Source organism: Alosa pseudoharengus, unplaced genomic scaffold (genome assembly GCF_046254945.1).
Source record: "Alosa pseudoharengus isolate Yale_2024_CS ecotype anadromous, Long Island Sound unplaced genomic scaffold, YU_APseudo_1.1 YU_APseudo_1.1_scf_21, whole genome shotgun sequence".
In the NCBI taxonomy this organism is placed as follows: domain Eukaryota; kingdom Metazoa; phylum Chordata; class Actinopteri; order Clupeiformes; family Clupeidae; genus Alosa; species Alosa pseudoharengus.
This window is the reverse complement of record NW_027468674.1, coordinates 7101672-7118214: the sequence shown is the minus strand read 5'-3', so window position 1 is coordinate 7118214 and position 16543 is coordinate 7101672. Positions and strand designations below refer to the sequence as shown.

Genomic DNA, 16543 nt, shown 5'->3' with positions numbered 1-16543 from the left:
CAGTTATTTCTGAAGATTTCTTGTGCATCAAAAGTCCCACAACACCTAAGATAAGTGAAATTGGGTTTATTTCAGCACAGCACACCTCTGTGTATCATATTCAATAAAAATATGGATGTTTTAATGGTTTGTGTATGATTTAAGAACTTTTGTTGGTCAACATCTGTCAAAAAATGCTCTCTGAACGGCCATTTCTGAAGATTTCTTGTGCATCAAAATTCCCACAGCACCTAAGATAAGTTAAATTGGGTTTATTTCAGCACAGCACACCTCTGTGTATCATATTCAATCAAAATATGGATGTTTTAATGGTTTGTGTATGATTTAAGAACTTTTGTTGGTCAAAACAATGCTCTCTGAACAGCCATTTCTTAAGATTTCTTGTGCATCAAAAGTCCCACAGCACCTAAGATAAGTGAAATTGGGTTTATTTCAGCACAGCACACCTCTGTGTATCATATTCAATCAAAATATGGATGTTTTAATGGTTTGTGTATGATTTAAGAACTTTTGTTGGTCAAAACAATGCTCTCTGAACAGCCATTTCTTAATATTTCTTGTGCATCAAAAGTCCCACAGCACCTAAGATAAGTGAAATTGGGTTTATTTCAGCACAGCACACCTCTGTGTATCATATTCAATCAAAATATGGATGTTTTAATGGTTTGTGTATGATTTAATAACTTTTGTTGGTCAACATCTGTCAAAAAATGCTCTCTGAACGGCCATTTCTAAAGATTTCTTGTGCATCAAAATTCCCACCGCACCTAAGATAAGTGAAATTGGGTTTATTTCAGCACAACACACTTCTGTGCATCATATTCAATCAAAATATGGATGTTTTAATGATTTGTGTATGATTTAAGAACTTTGTTGGTCAACATCTGTCAAAACAATGCTCTCTGAACGGCCATTTCTTAAGATTTCTTGTGCATCAAAAGTCTCACAGCACCTAAGATAAGTGAAATTGGGTTTATTTCAGCACAACACACATCTGTGTATCAAGATCAATCAAAATCTGTAAGTTTTGATTGGCCTGAGCGTACCGGAGGTAGAGCTAGACGTCGTTCGTCTGAGGAGCGCAGCGGTCTGGAGGTAGCGTATGTCTGTATGAAGGCATTCAAGTAGGTGGGAGCAGAACCGGAGACTACTTTGTAGGCAAGCGTTAGAGCCTTGAATTTGATGCGGGCCGCCATAGGTAGCCAATGTAGCTGGATGAGTAGCGGGGTAACATGTGCCCTCTTGGGTTGGTTGTAGACCAGGCGCGCTGCCGCGTTCTGGATCATCTGAAGGGGTTTCACTGCGCAGGCTGGGAGACCTGTCAGGAGGGCGTTGCAGTAGTCGAGTCGTGAGATGACTATTGCCTGAACCAGAAGTTGGGTGGCATGTTGAGTTAAGTAAGTCCTGATTTTCCGTATATTGTAGAGTGCGAAACGGCATGACCGGGCGACTGAGGCAACATGATCTGAGAAGTTTAGTTGGTTGTCGAGAACAACTCCTAGATTTCTTGCAGTCCTGGTAGGTGAAACAGACAGAGAGTCAAATTTGATGTTGATGTCGTGGTGTATGGTAGGTTTAGCTGGGAGGACCAGCAGTTCAGTCTTTGAGAGGTTCAGCTGGAGGTGGTGTGCCTTCATCCATGTAGCTATGTCTGAGAGGCAATCCGAGATCCGTGCTGAAACCAAGGGGTCATCAGGTGGAAAGGACAGATAGAGCTGTGTGTCGTCTGCATAGCAGTGGTATGAGAAGCCATGCGAACGGATAATCTGTCCCAAGGAGGTGGTGTAGATAGCAAAGAGAAGGGGGCCCAGTACTGAGCCCTGGGGGACCCCTGTGGTGAGATGGTGAGGTGCAGATAGCTGACCAAGCCATGATACGTTAAACGAGCGTCCTGTGAGGTAGGATTCAAACCAGGAGAGAGCAGAACCGGAGATTCCCATGTTAGCGAGTATAGAGAGAAGGATGCGGTGATTAACACAAGACCCATCCTGTCAGACTAGGCCAGAAGTCCCGTCACCGGAATGATGTAGAGGACTTTGAGACAGTCATGTGGCGCCTATGACCAATGGTCACAATACAGAGGACACCTGTCCAGTCAATGAGCAGTGCTTGACAAACATCATGTGTAGAAGACCCATTTTGCAAAACGATGTAGACACCCATCTATTCTCAGGAGCAGTCCTTCTATAACGGGCAGCAACAACTGCAGAAAAATCCCCGGGCTTTGCCTTGCTCCTTCCTGGCCTGTGCCTTGCTCCTTCCTGGCATGTCTTTCTGCTTTGGTGATGAGCCTGATAACAGCTGACAACCTGGAAATTAGAAATAGAGATAAAACAAGTGTACAAAGAAAGAAACTACAATCTCAGTGTTTCTCTTGACATGTTCAAACATACTGATGACTATAAAGTCCACTTATAAAATGCAGGTCTATGCCTTTAATATAGTGCGCAAAAGTATTTAAAGAGGGTGGACCAAGTCCTAGTATGGTTTAGGTGGTTGAATCAGCTGTCCCTTAATAGTGTACGCCAAATTGTATTAACTGAACAATTTGTTTCTCAATCTACAATATGGGCCTATGTATGCTTTATGATATGCCAGAGTAAGTAGGAAGGTGGGAAATGTCTTAATTAATATTAATTGACATCTAGAGGCTATGGGTTTTCACAAAATATGTGGTTTAGGTGGTCAATTCAGCTGTCCCTTAATACACTAGCACATGGCCCACCTTCCTGCAAACGTTGGAGGACATAAATGAATACATGGCACTATTTTGTATATTGGCAAATGAATGGGGCATATGATAGGTTTTGAGCTCCAACATAAAGGCAAAGCAGTTTCAGCCATGCAAACCATATATTTTCTTAAAGCTTGTCACTTATACATGTGAGTTAACATAATACATTAGCACATGGTCCACCTTCCTGCAAACGCCTTATGATGCACCAAAGTCAGTAGGAAGGTGGGACATGTCTTAATGTATATTAATTGACATCTAGAGGCTATAGGCTTTCAGAAAATATATGATTAAGGTGGTCAATTCAGCTGTCCCTTAATAGTATAGCCCGAGATGTATCCGCTGTATAATGCGTTTCTCGATCTACAATATGGGCCTATGTACACCTTATGATATGTCAAAGTCAGTAGGAAGGTGGGACATGTCTTAATATATATTAATTGACATCTAGAGGCTATAGGCTTTCAGAAAATATATGCTTTAGGTGGTCAACTAAGCTGTCCCTTAATAGTACAGCCCAAGATGTATCAGCTGTACAATGCATTTCTCGATCTACAATATGGGCCTATGTATGCCTTATGATGCACCAAAGTCAGTAGGAAGGTGGGACATGTCTTAATGTATATTAATTGACACCTAGAGGCTATTTGCTTTCAGAAAATATATGGTTTAGGTGGTCAATTCAGCTGTCCCTTAATGGTATAGCCCAAAATGTATCCGCTGTACAATGCGTTTCTCGATCTACATTATGGGCCTATGTACACCTTATGATGCACCAAAGTCAGTAGGAAGTTGGGGCATGTCTTAATGTATATTAATTGACATCTAGAGGCTATAGGCTTTCAGAAAATATATGGTTTAGGTGGTCAATTCAGCTGTCCCTTAATAGTATAGCCCAAGATGTATCCGCTGTACAATGCGTTTCTCGATCTACAATATGGGCCTATGTACACCTTATGATATGTCAAAGTCAGTAGGAAGGTGGGACATGTCTTAATGTATATTAATTGACATCTAGAGGCTATAGGCTTTCAGAAAATATATGGTTTAGGTGGTCAATTCAGCTGTCCTTTAATGGTATAGCCCAAGATGTATCCGCTGTACAATGCGTTTCTCGATCTACAATATGGGCCTATGTACGCCTTATGATGCACCAAAGTCAGTAGGAAGGTGGGACATGTCTTAATGTATATTAATTGACTTCTAGAGGCTATTTGCTTTCAGAAAATATATGGTTTAGGTGGTCAATTCAGCTGTCCCTTAATAGTATAGCCCAAGATGTATCAGTTGTACAGTCGGTTTCTCGATCTACAATATGGGCCTATATTCAGCACAGCGACAACCATATCTAGCAAAATCACAGTAAAAGTAATGTAAAAGTGACGTAAAATACCTGCCAATTGTCCTCTGTATCCACCGCTGCAGTAGACCATGATGTGAGGATGCACTCCATAACACAGCTGTTAATGGAAGCAAGGACTGAGGTGTCAAGGCCATCATGCTTCAGCCTCTTCAGGAAGTAGACAAATGAGTAGCCAAACAAGGACAAACAAGGCCTTGCTTACATGCTGGCTGTCTTGTAGTTTGACACCACTCTCCTTTCTGTGAGTGTTCTGTTAGAGTCATATAATGAAGTGCAACCCATACATCAGGATAGGAGCAAGGATCTGTGAAAACATAAGTAGAGGGGAGAAAAAAAAGACATAAAAATATGTCGAGAAAACATTGCAGGACCATCCCTAAACAACACATCAGGACACCTTTCTTTCCTTTTTCATTTGATCACTACTGCAATTCATAGACATATGTTGTATACAGGTGAGACAAGGGTAAAACTGATGTGGGTATTTATTCTATTATAGAATAGGCTACTAAAATATAACTCCACAACTTCAAGTGTCAAGACTGTAGTTTTGGAGGAGTATTTGTAGTTCTTATGCAGGAAAATCAGTATAGGCTACTTTGGACATTAAAAGCTGCATGCACTACGTAGTACACACATGCGTACAATGCATTATTTTGGAGATAGAAATGTTGTTGTACTGCTTTGTTTTTCAGAAAAACGGTAGAAGCCTATAACAGAATTTTTTGTCACATGAATTACCCAGACCCAAAGAAACAAATAGCTTATTATGTGAAACTGACCTGCTTATAATTTAATGTCAAACACCATCTCAACTAATTGAAAAGCAGGATTGCATCACCATCGCACTCATTCCGATAATTTAACCATAACGTGGAGAGCATGCTACTTTTTTGTTGTGTTACCTGGTATTTCTCTTTGTCAGTGACAAAAAAAAACAAGATAGTTAACATGGCCAGCAATGTTGAGGGGAAAAAACTAGACAGTATTGCTACGACCTGTGAAAGAAGGGTGTTGAAGAAAGGTCATGCAATTAATAGAGATATGTCACATCCCATACACCAGGCATATGAGGTGTTGCCATCAGGGAAGTTCAGGCTACCTTCTTTCCAAACAAATTGAGCCAGTAGGTAATTCATTCCAACTAGCATTACATTGTTGAACAAGACGTTACCTGCAGGACCATGCACTTTTTTTCCAGCTGGACTATCACAGTATGCACAACTGCACTTTATCATTCTATACATGTGTAGTGGAGTCTATGCCTTCTGTCCTGGGGCCGTATTCACAAAGCCTTTTATCTTACCACTAGGAGTACTCCTAAATCGCACTAAAAGATTTTAGCTAGGAGTTTTCTCTTAAAAGTTATTCACAAAGCCTTTCAGACCTACTCTTAGTAAGGAAAAATGGCAACTCCTAAACTAAGAGTGAGTCTTCGTTGCTATGGATGACGTCATTACTCATGCACGAGCTTGACTGAAGTGACCACCTTGATTGGCTGATGATTGTAACGCGGGAATGATTCCAAACACCTCCCTTACGATGATGAGTGACAGGTGACAGGTCTGAGAATGCGTGCGCTACACAAGTAGCTCGAAGGACGGAAGATGATGAATAATTGAATAAAAAGGCCTAGCCTAAATGAATAAAGAGTAAGGCAAAACAAATAGCCTACAGTAGTAGCCTAATGAAACATACGGACTGATGCAGTATCTTTTGCAACATTATTGAATGTCACATATGCCTACGTTTGCAAAGAAGAGACCATTTTAATTTGATTCACAATGAAACGTTACATTTAATTTACATGTTAACAATGAGTAGTTTTGGTTGTTGTTGGTGGCGTTATTGCATCCCTTTTATGAATGCAAAATTGTTCCCTCGCGATTGGAAGCTCCTGTTGCCGCATAGGCGACGCATTTCAAAACATCGCAACGTGAAATGCCACAAAAAGCTGTTTGTGAATAGGTCTTAGTGAGTTAGGAGTCCTCTCGACTACTTTTAAGCTGTCCCAGACTTAGGTGCTACTTTTAGGTCTAAAATGCTTTGTGAATTACTTTTAGTGAAAAAAATTAGGAGTCCTAAAGTTAGGAGTGACACGCCCATTATTTTTAGGAGTTGCTCCTAAATTCGCCACTTAGGAGCTACTTTTAGCCTTAAAATTCTTTGTGAATACGGCCCCAGATGTTGTGTATGTGTGGGGGTGTGGTAGGGTGGGGGCGGTTGGGGTGAGGGAAATTCTGGTCTATATTCCGTCTTGTATTCAGTCTTGTCTAACTGTCTACTGTATGGCGCAGAACAATTTTCCGAAAGGACAAATAATAAATCTATCTATCTATCTATCTATCTATCTATTATTTTAGAAGATTTTGGTTTGACTTTGGTTTGAACACCTTTCTACGAAAATCAAGCTTGGGATAAAGTAATTATACACTACTCACCCTGGGGCTCATATAGGGTTTTTCCTCTAGACCCTGCAAGTGGCAATAAAGACAATTTAGACCACCATGGCGTAAAGTATATAAGCATGCTTAAAATGCAACAAGTACAAAAAAATCATATACAGACACAAACACAATCATACACAATCAGATTTTTATGCCTGTTGGACAATTCAACCATCCACACTCATCCCTCTCCTCTCAAGGGACATATGTATCTCTTTGCATTCAACGTAGTTTTCAACAACAACAATAACAAACAGCAACAAAGCTTTTCTACATATGGGTGTAGAATTTTTGATAACATATGGCTCCTTTTATCCTTTTATCCTAAAGAATGTCTAATACATACCGACTGGCTCATCAAAACAGGAAAGGCTATCCAGACCAAGTCCATGTAGATCCTTCACAGTTGAAAATGAAGAGGCCTTATCTGAAAAAGATCAATAGAAACCTTACTCTAAATACCCATCCAAGAACAATTACTATGTGTTCTCCTTTTCTTCAGTAGCAAATACACTGCCCATGAATCAGAAATATATTGGTGTCCCAATATAATGTTTACTCATAACAGCTGGCAATAGTGATTGCATGCAGATAAGTAACCGTGCAGCAAGATTGTGTCAGCTTAATGTTACAGTTTGTGGCATGGGACAGTTAGGAAACAGTAGGTGAGTGGCGTGGGTCAGCATAGGAGACGGTAGACGAATGGTGCTGGACAGTAGGCAAGAGGCAAAATATAGTAGGCGAGTGGCGCAGGACAGTAAAGGAGACAGTAGGAGAGTGGCATGGAACAATAGGAAACAGACACGTCACCAACAACAGTGCGAGTGGCCTACTGTAATTACTGCTATTATCATTATTACTGTATGTATTACTATCAATTTGTTTTGTTAGACAAGACACAAGACAGGCTAGACACAGGCTAGACACACATTCCATATTCACTGTATAGGCTATTTCTGTCTCTGTACACATGTCATCTGGAAAACTTGCCTATTTTTCTAACTACACTTCTGGTTGGATGTCAACTGCATTTCATTGGCTCTGTACCTGTAGCCTACTCTTTTAAATTACAATAAAGTTGAATCTAATCTAAATCTAGCCTAATCTAATATCTATATTATTATCTAATATAATACTACACACATTGCAATTCTCTATTGAATTAAACCCCTCTCTTAATCAGGTTAAAGAAATACAATATTATATTATAATATAAGTGTATATCTAACATCTGGAGAACTGCTGTATCAGAATACAATTGTTTTATACCTGATATGTGGCCTATAACAATGCGCGTTTTCCCAACGAAATCTATTCACGTTCATCATGATTATCGATTATACATGCCTGGCTGATAGGCCCAGCTGTTAGCTGTAGCCCACACTAACAATATTACGCTAATTTACACAGACAACAGCTGTTTTACAGATTAATGTAACATTACATCATGCACGTTAGCTAAATTATAAGTTGTGCACGCCTACTCTGAATTCACAGTATTGCCCATGCATAGGCTACTATTTCATGTTAAATCAACTTTAAAACGTTTTGCTCAATTGCTAGCAAAATAATCATGCTAGCGGCAGTAGCAAAGCTCACCTCATTTCCCATTTGGATTCTTCTTTTTTCTCCGTCCCTGCTCGGTTATTGTTTCTGGATTCTGGGGTTCAGGCTTCTCAAACTGCTAGCCAGAAGGTGGCTCCTTCTAATCCACAACTCAAAACAGGCTTAAGAGTGTGAAACTGCACGTCAAAAGCATCAAATAACATTCTCCCCATTTTGTGAGGTCAGGCTTTTTTGACAGATGACGTGGTTCTGTTGGCTCGTTGAAAGCGAAATACAACGTGATAGTAACACGATAATTACGTTTTGCTCAACACGTTTTTTAACAAGGAAACGTGTTACACAACACGTCCCAATAGATTAATTAACGTGACAGTGACACGTTCAGACGTGAGACTGGGTTGCGCCATATGCGCCAATGAAGAAGAAAACGTTAATGTGAGATATCTTCTATAGTCGTTGGATTTCGGTTTAGTTTTTTTGACAGACTTAAGTGTTCATGACAACATATGGTCATGCGAAATTTGGTGATGATTCATCGTTGTTTTCCTACCTTAAGCCACGTTAAGCTTTTTCACGTTAAGCGTTTTAGAATGTCCCGTTTTTCTCTGCTGCTCGCTCTGACAGGACTGAGGAATCTGGAAAATCGAAAGGTGGCGGTGTTTGCATCATGACGAACAGCAAGTGGTGTGATCCTAGAAATGTCACCGTTCTCTCAAAGTCCTGCTCGCCTCATCTAGAACATCTAGCGATCGTCTGTCGACCCTTCTACCTGCCCCGTGAGTTTACTTCGGTAATATTCAACGCTGTCTACATTCCTCCACAAGCCAACACAGATGCTGCGGTTTCAGAATTGCAATAAGTGTTAAATAGAATCATTGAGTTACATCAATATGCTAACTGATTCCATCATCCCAACTGTAAAGATCCGAAGCTTCCCTAACCAGAAGCCATGGGTGGATAGAGAAGTGAGAACGGCATTAAAGACACGCACCATGACTTATAATGCTGGGCTTATTTCAGGGGATATGACGGATTACAAAGCAGCATCTTATAGTTTACGTAGAGCTATTAAAGATGCTAAGCGGCGCTATAGAGACAGAGTTGAAGCTGATTTCTTGGAGGGTGATCCAGCACGAGTGTGGAAAGGACTCCGAACCATCACTGGCTTTGAAAGAAAGTCCCCTATGATGAATGTGAGTAAAGCCCTCCCTGATGAACTTAATGCTTTTTATGCTCGCTTTGACACTCTCAAACATTTCCCAACTCTGAACTCACACTATACTGACTTTGCACTCATTCACTACTCAGCACTCATGACCCCCCCCCCCCCCCACACCTACAAGACTTTTAGCACTTTTACATCCCTCTCCCTATGCTACAGACCTTTTATTTATTTTCTTATTTCATCACACGTCAAAACACACACACACACACACACACACACACACACACATATCTGACTTTCTCCAACTTTTGCACATCTCCATAGAACTTTTTATTTATTATTTTTCTCCTCCATCTACCCATGTCCTTGATTGCCTAGCCTTTCTGCCCCCCCACCCCACCCCCATCCCCAACACACACACTTACATCATCACTGTCATCACTTCACATACATACAGCATACTGCTACAGTAAGCCTCCTCTACATACTTGCTGCACACTGCCCCCCCCCTACATACACAGCACATTGTCTTCAGGATCTTCTCCAACACACATCCTCTACATATTTAAAGCACACTGCCCCCACCTACCCACACACACTACACACACACACACAGTCACTGCTCCACTCCCCTCCCGCCCACACACACATCTTCCCTGTCATCACTCACATACATCATACATACAGTACTCTGCTTGCAATAGTAAGTCCCTGCCCCCCCCCCCCCTACATACACAGCACATTATTTCATCAGGAAGCTTCTCCAACACACATCCCCAACATACTTACAGCACACTGCCCCCCCCCCCCCCCCCAATACACAGCACATTGTCTCATGAGGAAGCTTCTCCAACAGACATACTGCACACTGCCCTCTCCCCACATACACAGCACACTATCCTATCTCCCCTGTCATCCCCCCAACACACACAACAAGACCCCTGGCAGTTGGGTTAGCCCCTTGAGCCGTGGATCTGCCCAAGGTTTCTTCCTTGGTAAGGGAGTTTTTCCTTGCCCCTGTTGCTCTTGGGTGCTCCTTGTTGGTGTCCCCCCCCAATCCCAATCCTCCCCCACCTTTCTTATGCAGCCCTTGCCACTTAATCTACTAAACCCCTCTTCTACTGCACTTTCTACCCCCCCCCCCCATAAATACACAAATAGGCTGACACCAGACATAATTTCACTGCATTTCTTACTTCCAGTAACTATATCCATGTGACAATAAACGTCCTTGTATCCTTGTATCCTTGTAACATATATCCCCTTTACACTAGATTCGCCTATACAGAATAGAGGGCATTGTATTGTGCATTCATGGAGGAAGATGAGACATATTTAAAATGGTGTTATATCTTATCTACAGATTATATGCTTTCAGAAAATACATATTTTAGGGTGTTTAATTTGTTTTCCCTGGACTTAACATGCCAAAATGTATCGGCTTTACACTATATTTGTCTATACAGAATAGAGTATGTATTATGCTTGGTGTGGAGGAAGATGGAAATGTTATTTTGTTGATTAATGTTATATTTCATGTACAGGGTATATGCTTTTACCATATGTAGAGTAGAGTTTGAGAGTAAGTGGCTGTTTTATGACTTTAATGAACCATGACCCATGTACTGTATAGGCATGCATTGTATATTTGTGTAGATCAATAATTGTTGGCATCTATCATCACTTAAACTATAAGTAGATCAGAAATAATTATTATATCATTATTCATCATCCTCTGACTCCTCTGAAAGGAACTTGTGTGGATTGTCACATTGTTCATTTTGGCACGTTCCACAGGCAGCAGTGCAAGGTAATCCATATCTTCTACACGAACAGCGGAGTGTCTTGCAGAAATGCACACAATTAAGAACAGTTGACTGTCTCTGTACTTGGATCTAACATGAAAGAGTATTTGATTGAGGTTGATTCCATTCCATTCGGTAATCAGTATCTGAAAGCTAAACTGAGGGAGCGGTACGGGAATTACATATGTTTCACAGAAGGGAAATGTTTTGAAGGCATGGTGACACTGAGAGAGAAAACATCATGCATCCTCAGGTCCTACTATAAGAACACTAAAAAAGGTGGAGATGAAGAGTCATCAGTGACCTCTTAATCTGATAAAACATGAAAAACACTTTCCTAGGCTGAATAATGCTTCAGATATAGCCAAAATTAGCCTCTGGTGGCCATCTTGGACGCCATCTTGAAAAGGACAAGTCTTTGAAAATGATGATCTGATACTTTAGTGTGACATATATGATTCAGTGACCGCTAAATCTGATTAAACACAAAAAACACTTTCCTAGGCTGAAAAATGCGTCAGATATAGCCAAAATTATTTTCCGGTGGCCATCTTGAAAATTCTAAGTCTTTGAAAATGATGAACTGATACTTTAGCCTGATGTATATGAATCAGTGACCTCTAAATCTGATTAAACACGAAAAACACTTTCCTAGGCTGAATAATGCGTCAGATATAGCCAAAATTAGCTTCTGGTGGCCATCTTGGACGCCATCTTGAAAATTATAAGTCTTTGAAAATTATGAACTGATACTTTAGTGTGACATGTATGAATCAGTGACCTCTAAATCTGATTAAACGCAAAAAACACTTTCCTAGGCTGATTAATGCTTCAGATATCCCAAATTAGCTTCTGGTGGCCATCTTGGACGCCATCTTGAAAATGACCCCTTTACTGGGGTCAGATTTTACTAGATTTTTAATATGTTATTAAGTACATCTAAAGGTTATCATAATCAGTTGAAAAACCTTTTGTATCCATTTTTTTGAGGTTAGGTGTTTTTTTTATATATTGACCCGCCTAGTGTATCACGTAAGTTGTATAGTATACCATGTAAGCTACTACAGCATTTTGTCACCGTTTGTCATTCACCGTGCTGTGAATACAGCATTAAGATGCTGGGCTAAAGAGCTTGAGATTCAGAGAACCTGCATGATTGTGCTCATCCTGTCAGAAAATAGCAATTTGATCAGTGATCATGCATCATATCAGCGCAAGCTTGGTTTGAAACTGGTTTCTGGGGATGGGGTTTACACAATCCTTCACTGGGCTAGTGCCTGCTGTGTTAATATGACCGTGCTAATGCTTACAGCTGCAGCTCCCTCAAATCTATAAAGGTTCTCATGCATATTAGGCTAGTTTTTGCCAAAGAAAATGAATGCAACATAAAAAAAAAAACAGTAGGCTACTGCTCCTAACTGAAGAAACATTTACGTTACTGTAAGGAAATTATTATCATTGTAACCATTTGTGTAAGCAGAAATATTGTTGTGCTGAGTTCTAAGAACAGAGAGTACAAGTTAAGTGTGCACCCAGACAGACAGGAACTGCACCCTGTCTTTGTGTGTGTGTGATAAGAGTATGTCACAATGAAGTCGCTATGTCTTGCCAGGCCCGTCGCTAGAAGGCAAGCAAACCAAGCAATTGCTTGGGGCCCCGAGCTGGCCAGGGGCCCCAAGACAACGACTGGTTAAGAATAAAATGCAACGACAAACTGTGAGCGCCCCTTTGATAGTCAATGCAGTAAAGTGCAACGACACTGTTACCGGCAATACCGGGATCCCCCTCAAGGGGGCCCCTCTCAGTAGTCGCTGATAGCAGCCAGCCAGCCAGGTTTGTGGTCTCTGTTGCTGCCGCGAAAATATAAAACCTCAGCAGTCATAATGAAGCGGAGTTATGCGTCCGGAAGCCAGCAGAGAAATGAAGAGGATGACAACCCTTATTAGACATTCTCTGATGACAAGAAAAAACAAGATAGTGGTAAGTGATAACTTACACTGGATAAAATAGCTCTACTTGTCTTGTACAAATGGTGTAATGTCGCAGCAGGAAGGCTAGCCTAGCAAAAAATGTTTATGTTAACTACCTGCCTGACGGCCCATGCTGCTTGTAACAAACTAGAACAGTTAACGCAACTTTTTTCCCCGAACGGACGGAATATGGTTACTGTAATAAGTTTATTAACGGGATAAGGAAGACGCAGATCTGTTCCAGAATCACTGTTTATCGTATTTAATGACATAACATTGCTATAGCTTTGTAATAGGTTTTGATGAAAGTGGCATAGCTTCTCTGCTATAGGCCTACTAACTATTCCACCGTGATAATCTATTTACCAAATGGGGGTTAGGAAAACCACACGATAAATTCCGTGCATCAAAGCAGACTGGAACTTTCATGTCTAGTAGTATTCATGCAAGCCAGCTGTTTACTGTCTTTAAAGCACCAGGTGCGTCTGTCTAATTCTCAAACAGCAGAATGCTTAAATGCTAAGCTACAAGTAGGCCTAGGTCAATTTATAACATTAGCTTGGGATGTTTTTACAGTAAGAATTGGTAGTTGTGAAAGCAGCTGCATCCCTTCTAAATATCAAAATATGGAAATGCTAACATATCTTTTCTTTCTCCCTCAAGGTGCTTTGCTTAAATTTCTCAGCCCTCAGGCTCTTCCTAAGGATACCTCCACTGATGAAGAGGGCCTAAAAAAGGTTAATATGTGTGTGCGTGTGTGTGACTGTGTGTGTACTTGTATTTATGTTGGATTTTTAAATTGCAAAATTATACCCGACCCGCTTATTTACAAAATGTGTGCTTTTGGTTATAGCCTGCATGCAGTGTGACAGTAGGCCATTTCTGTAAAACAAACTAATTTATTTGCGAAACTTTGTGCAGTAGAACACGCAGTAGTAGGCATGCAGGACATAATAAGCGCTTTCAGATATAACCTCCGGAGTACATGCGGAGGTTTGTCAAACGGAGGTCCTACCCTTCGGATGATTCAGATATGATGCTAACCTGCGGACCTAATACTGACCTTATATGGACGTATGTGTGAACGACATACACGCACATTACAGAATCTCCGTGTGGTTGTCGAGTGAGGGGTGGGGGCTTAGAGTTCACAAGATGCGAGATATATGACGCAGAATATATGCGGCCGCTGCCTGTCACAGCTGCTTTTTGTTTACAAAGTGTAGCCTATGTATTATAGGCTAAAGAAGAGAAATCTATTGTGCGTAGGCTAATACTTGAAGTAGGATAGTCACGTAAGTGCGCACATACAGTATTTGTATGTGTGCTTCGAGTAAACACATTTATCTGTTTTCAACGTAAAGCAGGCGCGCGGGAACATATTTTTGACCATGGGTGCTGAATAACAAAATAATGGATGTCCCACGATTTCTCCCTTAGCATGATATGATTTGAATTTAGACAGCTACGCCATTTCAACGCGGTGTATGAGTAGGCCTAAGAGCGAGAAGTTTTATAATGCCTTTGCCACTCCGACTCATCAATAAAAACTGCATGCACACACACCAGACCAGCACTTGACTTTACATCATTAAACTATTTCAGTATATTGCTTTTCTGATTGTCAAAACCACACCTAACTTATGGCGTCTCCACTCCACAGCAAAAGTGTCCTAACCACGTTACAGCTGTTTCTATCTGAGCGACTCCAATAGTGAGAGGATTTCAGTGTCATATTTCGGTGGCACTAGCTAAGCTGTCGTGGAACTCGAGATGACATGTCTACTGATAGGCAACAGGTCTCACCAACACGAAATTCTAATTGCAAAAGATGCATCCTACCTCATCTGTTGTACTGTAGTTATTCGAAATTGGGCTTTTCACAATCCAACGATATATCCAAAGTGCGAACTAGTTGGTGATGGTTTATGAAAACTGCCAGTATGCATGCTACACGGAGTTCTGACAGGGCTGTGCATGGCCTAATAAACAGGCAAGATATAACCCACGATCGCCATGGTTTCGTTGTCAATTCGTGTTTGTGGTAATAATGACAGCAACAATAAAACCATCTGTATCTTACGATCTTCATCATTCTTGACAGATCACCAGCCTCCTCTGGATGGTCATATGCATTTAGCCTATAGCCTACCTTTAGTTTTCATTTAATTTTAAACACGAATCTACTGTCTTTACTGCCGGGAGAGAAAAAAATCCTGTATTCTTTTCTGTAGCCTAATTCTGCCTAAGGCTATCAATGAACAGAAAACCGTGTTGGCTAACAATTTATTAAATACTCCTGTTATTGTCGTCAACGACGTCGCTGTAGGCTACTGCCTTTTCAGCGCCTTCTGCTTATGATGATTCAGTCTTTTGAATTCGTTTGGCCTTGCCATGCAGTTGTAGGCTACAACGTGCCATTCCCTTCATGTGTTTTATCAAAATGTTGTATGCCCTCATGGACAGTAGCTCCGTGATGTCTGCATCTTTCCATGTCGGAGATTTTCTGGACAGCACTATGCCACTCCATCATAACACTGGCATTTAAGTCAGATTTAACCACATGGACGCACGAAAGAAACGTCACCAACACGCCCTCTCACTAGGTGTGAATTTTAACCGCATGTTCTACGCCTCGTTCAGACACAGCACATTTACATAATGTCCGGAGGAAATACTAGGTCGGGGGTAGTATAAACACCGGATGAATTCGGACTTCCATATGACCGGTTATGTCGTTCAGATATACGGCCCCACCGTTTAACATCGGCAGAACCTCCGGTCTTACACGTATGTCTGAAAGCGCTTAATGTTTGCGCAGGAGAGAGAATGAGAATAAGAGCGCTAGCACGCACGCAACCACCAAGGATTAGAACACTAGAATAACATTTGAAGGCCATGGACATACATCTTTCTTTCGAAAACAGAAATGGTGAGGCAAGGTAGGCAAGAGAGATACATTGCTGGTCAAAACGTTAGCGTAATAACTGGTTTATAATGCTGAATGAAGCACAAAGCACATTTACTAAAGCACATCCACTGTTTAAAGTCACAAACACAACGAACTAAGGTAACTTTTATGCATGCGCGAACCTATATATACCTGTAGCGTCGGTGGATGTACATGTCTAACGTTGAATGAGTGTCTCCCAGAATGCAGTGCGAGTGAATGCTAGAATGTGTAATGTCGATTATAATAGTTGTAGTTGCGTTTACCATGTTGTGTATTTGTTAGCGTGTTAGTCTCTTTAGTTGTACCTCGTGTGTTTATCCTCGTGTTGATGTGTGTGGTAAACCCTTATTGTGTGTAGCATGTGCGGCTGAGACTACCCCTGTGTTGCCCTATGTAGTTGTCTGAGTACGTCTGAGTCTTCCTGTTCCAATAAATGGCCGTCCTGGCCAAAGGTGAATCTTGTCTGAGGGTGAGATCGCTACATACCGGTAGATATGGTTGTGTAGTCTGTGCCATAACATTTATTCCTGCAGGCTGCCC

At 41.1% G+C, this 16543-nt stretch overlaps 1 long non-coding RNA gene across 1 annotated transcript; it reads right to left on the bottom strand.

The window, feature by feature from the left end:
* Positions 1–1898: 1898 nt before the first annotated feature.
* On the bottom strand, positions 1899–8503 carry LOC143138382 (uncharacterized). Its single transcript, XR_012990186.1, has 5 exons — positions 8144–8503; positions 6891–6971; positions 6539–6571; positions 4128–4401; positions 1899–2309 (listed from the first exon to the last, which is right to left on the bottom strand). It is a non-coding gene; the product is annotated as an uncharacterized LOC143138382 (long non-coding RNA).
* Between the last annotated feature and the right edge of the window lie 8040 nt (positions 8504–16543).